Source organism: Bos indicus, chromosome 1 (genome assembly GCF_029378745.1).
Source record: "Bos indicus isolate NIAB-ARS_2022 breed Sahiwal x Tharparkar chromosome 1, NIAB-ARS_B.indTharparkar_mat_pri_1.0, whole genome shotgun sequence".
NCBI classification, from domain to species: domain Eukaryota; kingdom Metazoa; phylum Chordata; class Mammalia; order Artiodactyla; family Bovidae; genus Bos; species Bos indicus.
The window spans coordinates 145,154,611-145,163,501 of NC_091760.1; the positions used below are offsets into that span (position 1 = coordinate 145,154,611).

General features: G+C 52.6%; 1 protein-coding gene across 3 annotated transcripts in view; it reads right to left on the reverse strand.

Annotated features, from left to right (window-relative positions):
• ITGB2 (integrin subunit beta 2) overlaps nucleotides 1-6,612 on the reverse strand; it is a 29,297-nt gene extending 22,685 nt beyond the window's left edge. The window contains exon 1 of one of the 3 annotated variants that reach the window (XM_070795906.1): nucleotides 6,445-6,612. The gene's annotated coding sequence lies outside the window, so the exon portion shown is untranslated. Of the gene's footprint in view, nucleotides 1-6,219; nucleotides 6,415-6,444 lie in introns of those variants that run through there. The other 2 variants (XM_019963288.2, XM_019963289.2) reach the window with 2 other exon arrangements.
• Between the last annotated feature and the right edge of the window lie 2,279 nt (nucleotides 6,613-8,891).

Here is an 8,891-nt window from a genome sequence, read left to right on the forward strand (position 1 = left end):
AGATCCAACCAGTCAATCCTAAAGGAAATCAAGCCTGAATATTCATTGGAAGGACTGATGCTGAAGCTGAAGCTACAATACTTTGGCCATCTAACCCGAAGAATTGACTCATTAAGAAAGACCCTGAAGCTGAGAAAGATAGAAGGCAGGAGGGGAAGGGGATGACAGAGGATGAGACGGTTGGATGGCATCACTGACTCAATGAACATGAGTTTGAGCAAGCTCCGGGAGATGGTGAAGGACAGGGAAGCCTGTTGTGCTGCAGTCCATGGGGTCAGAAAGAATCAGACCCGACTGAGTGGCTGAACAACAACATTACTCAGCTGTAAAAAGCATGATATAATGCCATTTGCAGCAATATGGATAGACCTAGAGATTGTCATTTGAATGAAGTAAGTCAAAAAGAGAAAGACAAATGATATGAAACCATATCATATCACTTATATGTAGAATCTGAAAATTGGTACAAATGAATTAATTTACAAAACAGAAACATATTCACAGACATAGAAAACAAACATCTGGTTACCAAAGGGGAGAGAGTGGGAAAGGATAAATTAGGAGTTTGGGATTAACATTTACACACTGTTGCTGCTGCTAAGTCACTTCAGTCATGTCCGACTCTGTGCGACCCCATAGATGGCAGCCCACCAGGCTCCGACATCCCTGGGATTCTCCAAGCAAGAACAATGGAGTGGGTTGCCATTTCCTTCTCCAATGCATGAAAGTGAAAAGTGAAAGTGAAGTCGCGGGCTCCTCCATCCATGGGATTTTCCAGGCAAGAGTACTAGGGTAGGGTGCCATTGCCTTCTCCAAACATTTACACACTACTATATATAAAATAGATAAATAAGAAGGACCTACTGTAGAGAACAGGGAAGGGAACCATATTCAATGTCTGTAATAACCTATAACCTATAATGGGAAGGAGAAGGAAATGGCAACCCTCTTTAGTATTGTTGCCTGGAGAATCCCATGGACAGAGAAGCCTGGCAAGCTAAGGTCCATAGGGTCGCACAGGGCTGGACACGACTGAAGCAACTTAGCATGCCCGTACACACGCATAATAGAAAAGAAACTGGAAAAGAATGTATATATATATACAGAATCAATTTTCTGTGCACCTGCATCAGTGTAAATCAACTACACTTCAACAAATTAAATAAAAAAGAAGACTGACTCTAAAAACAAAGTTTGTAGATAAAAAATTGAGTAGATGAAAACATTCAGTATTTGTCTCATGCAGAAGGTGAATGGTAATTTTTGTGTCTAAGGAAATCTCAGGAATAAAAGCAAAAAGGCAAATACCCCATAGAAAAGTCTGTTGTAAACACAAAATGCAGAAGAGAAGAAATGAAACTTGTTCTCAAACATTTGAAAAGGCTGCTCTGGATGATAATCAGGTATTCCAATCAAAGTACCTAGATTCCTGGTCTAGTTATCAAGCTGGACACTGTTTTTAACAACTGTGATGCTCACGAGTGGAACCTACACAGAGGGAAAATGTGTGAACGGTGAGTCCAGCTCAATTTTTCCAATAAAATGTTGCTGTGTGAAAAAAAAGTAAGTGAACAATAACCAAACTAGGCCGTTTCTGCTAGATGGCGGCATTGTAAGTGTTTTCAATTTTCTTCATTATCCCAGTTTGTATTTTTCAAACTGCTGCAATAAACATATAAACTGATTTTTTAAAAATTCATACATTTAAGAAAATTTCAATTCTGTGGTGGTCAATGCATTGCTTTAAAATATCTCTGGATTCCCAAAGTGGTCAGTTTTTCTGTCCCCAGTGAGGACAGAGGGCAGTCCTCAGTCCACAGACTGAGGGCAAGTGACTCTCTGCTGGGATGCCGGCTCCCAACTCGGTCACTCATTCACTCATTCTCGGAACAAGTGCTACCTGTCTGGTCTCTGGCACTGTTCTCGATCCTAGGATTTTGACTTCTGCCAAGCCCTTGTGGTGCGCCACACCTCTGTCCCTCCCCCAAACTCCCATCACCCTGAAACCCTCACCACTGCAAAGCCAATGCACAGCCACATCCATGCTGTTTATAAAATGAACTGGGGACTTCCCCGGTGGTCCAGTGGCTAAGACTCCGTGCTCCCAGTGCAGGGGGCCCGGGTTCAATCCCTGGTCAGGGAACTAGATCCCACAGGCCACAACTAAGAATTTGCTTGCTGCAACTAAGAACTGGCACGGCAAAATAAAAATAAATATTAAAAAAAAAATGAATTGGTGGATTTTCGTCACTAGATATTCAACAAGGGCCTCCAGAACACTGTTGAATGGTTCCAACTTGCAACTAACTATAAAGCGTTTACTTTTCGTCTTTTGTAACCAGATACGAATAAACATGTTTACAAAGTAAAACCACAGATGGGTGGGAGCACTGGTCCCGCTGGGCTGCCGTTCTGTGTGTCCCCGCCCTCGGGGCACTGGAAGAGGACCGTGCCCCATGCTTGGGGAGGCCCCTCAGGCAGGAGCCCTGGCCCTGCTGAGGTCTCGCCCGTCAAGGAAGCTGGCCTCAGTCCCTGACTTACTCCTCATCCAGCCAGGGAACACTTCCAGCTACTCCTAGCTATAGCCCAGGGCACAACTCCCCCGGACGACCCTCCCCTGGAAGCTTCCAGAGTGGTGGAATCAGGCCGCGTGGGTGTGAAGGTCTCTGCATTGCAGACTGGCCAGATCTGAGCACCCAGGAATCTGACCCCACACTGTGGGCTCTGTGGTGACCCGTGGGCAGAGGGCGGAGGCCGTGAAGGCCTGGGCCACAGCGACCTGACCACGGCAGGCACGGCCAGTCTTCAGGGGGAGCCTCAGGCAGCGGGCGTGGTCCCTGCCTGGACAGTCACTCAGGACCCCAGGTCCCAGAGGACCAGGGCTGGGTGATGCCCACAGCAGCCTCCCTGTGGGCCTGGCTGCCACTGACACCCACAGCCTCAATTCGTCAGCAGCTCCCTGGCGTGGGGAGGCCAGACCTGCTCCCCATTCCCGGAGGTGGGGGAACCAGACCTGCTCCCCAGGGGTAGGGGACCAGACCTGCTCCCCATTCCCAGGGGTGGGGGAACCAGATCTGCTCCCATTCCTAGGGGTGGGGGGCCAGACCTGCTCCAATTCTCCCAGGGGTAGGGATGGTGGCTCTGAGGGTCCCTAAGCCCCACAGCCAGGACAGATGCCAGGACTGGGGCCCCCATCAACCTGACCCCAGGGTTGCTATGCCTAAGTCTATGCCCAGTGCCAAGTGACTGTGGACAGGTCACAGTGACTTCCCATTCTGGACCTCAGTTTCCTCCCGGTCACAGAGAGCCAGGGGTGCTGTGAGCGTGAGTCTCATGCGCCAAGTACACAGGCCCAAGGGACCCAGATGTTTGCTCAAACTCTTCTCTGAATGTGCTGCAAAGATGTCTCTTAGACGGAGTCAACGTTGAATCAGTGGACTCTGGGTAAAGCAGATTGCCCTCAATGCTGTGGTTGGGCCTCATCCAATCAGTTGAAGGCCTTAAAGGAAAGATGGGGTCCCCCAGGAGGAGAGACCTCTGCCTCTGGACAGCCTGGAACTCCAGCTGTAGCATCAGCTCTCTGCGGGTTCTCCAGCCTGTCCTGCAGACTTGCGGTCTGTCAGCCTCCATAGTTTCACAGGTCAGCTCCACCAAACCAACCTGTCTCTCTGTACAAACACATGCAAACACGTGCACATGTTTACACACACACACACACACACACACACACACACGTGCACATGTCCTGTTGGCTCTGTCTCTCTGGGGAGCCCACACTTCATAGCTCCCAGGAGAAGCACCTCAGGTTCAGGGAAAGCTGCTGGCATTTTTTGACAGCACCTCCAGGTAGGTGGGCACAGCTGTGCCTTCCTGCTCTGTGTGTTTCAGAAGCGGCAAGGGTGCCTGGCTCCCACATCTCTCTGCCCTGCAGGGGTGGGACCCCAGCCCCGAGTCCATGTGCTCGGCTGCAGACCTGGCCTCATGGGGTGCCATGCTAAACAGGGATCGTGCCAGGGCTCACGTGGAAGCTTGAGTCTGCTGGCTCCCTGGCACCCCCAGCCCTGCTGCTCGACTGCTGGGACGGTGAGCAGCCTGGACACCCCTAGCTATTGTGGGGGACCCTGGAACAAGCAGGAAGGCCTGCCCGGGTCACAGATTGGCAGCTTGGGGACCTAACTGCACCTGCTGCGTCACCAAGATGCCCACTCACCAGTGGTGGGAGCGACTGGAGACCCCAGGCCCGCCCTAGGGCTGCCGTCCGCACGGCCTGCCCTGCCCAGGGTCAGGGGGTGAGTGGGGGAAGGTAGGGGAGGTGGGGGAGGGGAAGGCGGGGGACATGGCTCTTTCTGAACAGCCCAGGTTCCCTGCCCACTGCGGCAGCTGGACATGGACTTCATCAGCCTGACCATGACCCCATTCCAGGGACAGGGCCCCAGAGGCCAGGGGGGTGACAGATGGCAGCATGGCTGGGACAGGTGGGTCTTGGCATCCCAGGGCCCCTGGGGCTTGGCCCCCCACCCTGTCAGCCACTTGCTCAGTAGGTGCAGGGGGTTTGGGTGGTGCCTCCTTCAGACCTCAGCTCCTGGCTCAGGTGGGATTGGGTGAGATGACCTACAGCCCATTTTAGGTCTTGTTTAGGGAAAAGGGAAATGGACAGGGGCCACATTAGCATTGCAGCCCCGCCCACCTGCAGTGTCACTGGGACTTCACTGTTCCCAGAACTGGCATTCTCAGCTGGCCCCACCACCCACAGGGGCTTAGTCACTAGCGCCTGGTAGCTGCCCCCGTGATGTCGGCTCCAGAGGGACTGAGGGACACACGCACAGTGACAGGTGTGCAGGCTACCGGGCCCCACCCCCACATGCCTTCCAGACCAGGGGGGCCAGAGTCACATGGGGCCCCTCAGGCTCCACGCTGCCCCACCCACGGGGTGAAAACCTCTCCACAGTCCAGTAACCAGCCAGGCATGGCCTGAGCTGAACTTGTGGGGCCCTATGGACACAAGGCCAGCCTTGCCCACAGGCCCACATCGCCACCTCCCAGGGAAGTGGTTTTCGAATCACAAGTCGATTAGACCATCAGCTGGAGTGCAAACTACTAGCCCATTTCACAGATGGAGGCTGAGCAGCCAGCCTGGCCCCACCCGTTTGGCCAGTGTGTGGGCGGGCCTCTCCCATCCCCTGGACAGCGACGCCCCCTCTGCTGAGCCTCTGAGAGGCCCCTGACTTTCTGGGGTATCTCCCCTCAGAAACCTCCAGGAGCTGACTGTGACCTGCCCCAGGGCTGCGCTGGCTTGGTCCAAGCCAACAGCTGTGGGCAGGCACGTCCATGCAGATTTCAGCTGAGAAACCCGAGGCCGGCGGGGCTGAGTCTGGCTGCCTGGCCAGCCGAGCTCCCAGGAAATATCTCAATTTACTCCCGTCGGGACAAATCCCAGGGCAGCCAGGAGTCCCCTTTCCCTGAACTCATCTGGGTCCTTGGACCCTTGTCCCCACACTCCCAGGGGACAGGCCTCCAAGGGCCTGGTTGCGGGAGATTTAGGTCACACACCCAATGACCGCCTAAAGCTTTAACTGTCTCCCCCCATTTTCACATCATTAGGCCAGAACTCATGAGCCTCTGGACCCTGAGAGAAGAAGCAGACCTGCCTTCAACACAACGCACCATGGACACAAACACACACAGACACACACACAATGCACCTGGATACACACACAGACAGACACACACAAAGCACTGTGGACACACACATACGCACAGAGACACATACACTCAGAGGTACCACATGCACACAGACACACACACAGAACAAACACACACAGACACAAAATGCACCATGCACACACAGACACACACAGACACATACACTCAGAGGCACCACACACACACACAGGGGCTCGCTGGAGGACAGACCTGCCCGGCCAACTGTGGAAGCATGAAGAGAGGATGGGGACAGACCAGGGCAGGAAGAGGAGGGCACGGGGCAGGAGGAGGAGGGGGAGGCCCGGGAACCCTCCTTCAGAGCCCGGCCGCGCAGACCCCGTACCCCCGAGAGGGGCCTGGCCTGCCTCCAGCCTCCTTCTGGCTCTGCGGGGCCTAGTGGCCCCCAGATCAGGGGCTCAGCAAGCGCCTGGGCCTTGTTGAGAGACTCCCACGGCGGGACCGAGGCTGAGGTCTGCGCGCATCCTTCCGCCATGCTGGCCCCATCCCCTTGGTTACCTGCCTCCCAGCAGCCAGTAGCTCTGCGGCAGTGGGCTCAGCGCTTCCCCTCGTGGGGTCTCAGCTCAAGGGGCCTGGAGCGGACGACCAGGGCCACCAGGGCCCCCGCAGCCTGGGCTCCTCGGAGCTGCTTCCCTCGGGAAAGACAGCAGCCGGGGCCTCAAGACTGAGCAGTTCCCCTTCAGAGAAGCTAGCCCGGACACAGAGGAGCCTCTGTCCACTCACCCTTGGATGCCCTGGAGACCTCGGCAGGGGTGTCCCAGCTGGACTGGCAGGGGCTTCGGCTCTGCTCTTCACCAGGCTGGTGCTTCGTGGATCTGGGAAGACACTGGCCACTGGAGACCCCACGGGTGAAGGCGCGGTGCTTCCTGTTCTAAGTCAGCAACTTGGAGGAAGTAGTTACATGTGCTTGATTGCACCACTTGGGGCCTGTCATCCAGCCCCGGCCCCTCTGCCTACACAGCTCCAGCCCGGGGGCTGTCAGAGGAACAACATGCACACAGACACACCATCCATTATACATGCTCAGGGCGGGAAGCGGAACAGGGTGGGAGCAGATGGAGCAGGAGCAGGGCCCCTGGCAGCACCGCCTGTGCCCTCAGGGGATGGGGAACCCTGGAGGGCAGTGCCCAGGAATTTGCACCCCTGGAAGCGACAGCCTGCAGACCGAGCACACCCATCAGAGAAGAAGCAGACAGGCACAGAGGTTCCAAACTTGTATCACAGAAATGGAAAAGCATCACAGGGCCCGAAGGGCAGAACAAGAAAGTGGAGAGCAAATCACTGAGCAGGCTGTGGGATCAGCTGGGGGGACAAAGGAAAAAGAGACTCAGAGACAGAGATAGAGAGAGACAGAGAGACAGACAGCACACAGGAGGAAGGGGAGGATAAGGATGAGGAGTAAGAGAGGAGAAGAGGAGACACAGACTGATTACATCCACAAAGAAACAGAAAGCAGAACCTTCAGATGAACCCAGTCTCACAAACATAAACTACCCTTAACTCTGTTTGGAAGATGCAATCTCAAAGACAGATAGATGGAGAAATCCAAGAGGAATCCAAGGGTGGGTGTGGGGGCAACAGTAACCAAAGAAATAAGTACAAATTGTTGAGCCTAAGTAACTGTTGATTTTAAACAAATGATAGGAAACATTTAATATTTAAATTAAATTTTAATATTTTAATATTTAATTTTAATAATACATTGTGACTTGTTGTTCAGTTGATAAGTCATGTCCGACTCTTTGCGACCCCACGGACTGTAGCACAACAGGCTTCCCTGTCCTTCACCATCTCCTGGAGTTTGCTCAAACTCACATCTATTGAGTCAGTGATGCCATCCAACCGTCTCATCCTCTGTCACCCACCTCTCCTGCCCCCAGTCTTTCCCAGCATCAGGGTCTTTTCCAATGCGTCAGCTCTTCACATCAGGTGGCCAAAGTACCGGAGCTTCAGCTTCAACATCAGTCCTTCCAATGAATATGCAGAGTTGATTTCCTTTAGGATTGACTGGTTTGATCTCCTTGCTGTCCAAGGGACTTTCAAGACTCTTCTCCAGCATCACAATTTGAAAGCATGGATTTTTTGGTGCTCAGATAGGAAACATTTAATTTTACATGTGGTAACTATTAAAACTCTTCTAAAGAAGAGAAATAGGCAGGTCTTCCCTGGTGGTCCAATGCTTAATAACCTGCCTGGCAATGCAGGGGACATGGGTTCAATTCCTGCTTGGGGAACTGAGATCCCATATGCTGCGGAGCAATTAAACCTGAGCACCACAACTACGGAGCCTGTGCACCCTGGAGCCTGCGCTCCACAAGAGAAGCCACTGCAGTGAGAAGCCTGCACGCCACCACTAGAGAAAGCCCATGAGCAGCAACAAAGACCCAGGGTGGCCAAAAGTCAATAAAATAAGTAAGTAAATATTTTTTAAAAAGAACAGAAATAGGAAGTACACAGCTGAAGAAGAAGGAAATATGAGAAAAAAAATTTTTTAAGGCAGAAGCAATAGAACAACAAGAAAGGACTGTGAACTAAAAGCCCACAGTAAGACTTTAGGAATGGTTTCAAAAATTCCAGAGAACCCAGAGTTCCAGGGTTGCAGCACCTGTGAACAGGCCAATCTCTCCCTGTTCAAATACAGTCTTGGTGACTTTTTTTGAAAAAAAGAACAAGTTCCAATTAGATGTCTTCTATAAATGGAACTTCCTCTTTATGGAACTATTTCAGAAAATACGACAAAAAAGGAAGAAGAGATTGAGATGCAGCAGTGACTGTCCCTGGCAGTGACCCCACAGAGACATGCCAGTCACAGAGACACCCCTGCCACTCACAGACGTGTCATCTGCTGCCCTAGGCCTTGGAACGTGTAGCAACAGACATTAAGATAATCATAAAGTAAATAAAATAACTGATGCTGAAGCTGAAACTCCAATACTTTGGCCACCTGATGCGAAGAACTGACTCATTGGAAAAGACCCGGATGCTGGGAAAGATTGAGGGCAGGAGGAGAAGGGGATGACAGAGGATGAGATGGTTGGATGGCATCACTGACTCAACGGACATGAGTTTGGGTAAACTCCGGGAGTTGGTGATGGACAGGGAGGCCTGGAGTGCTGCAGTCCATAGGGTCACAAAGAGTCGGACACGACTGAGCGACAGAACTTAACCGA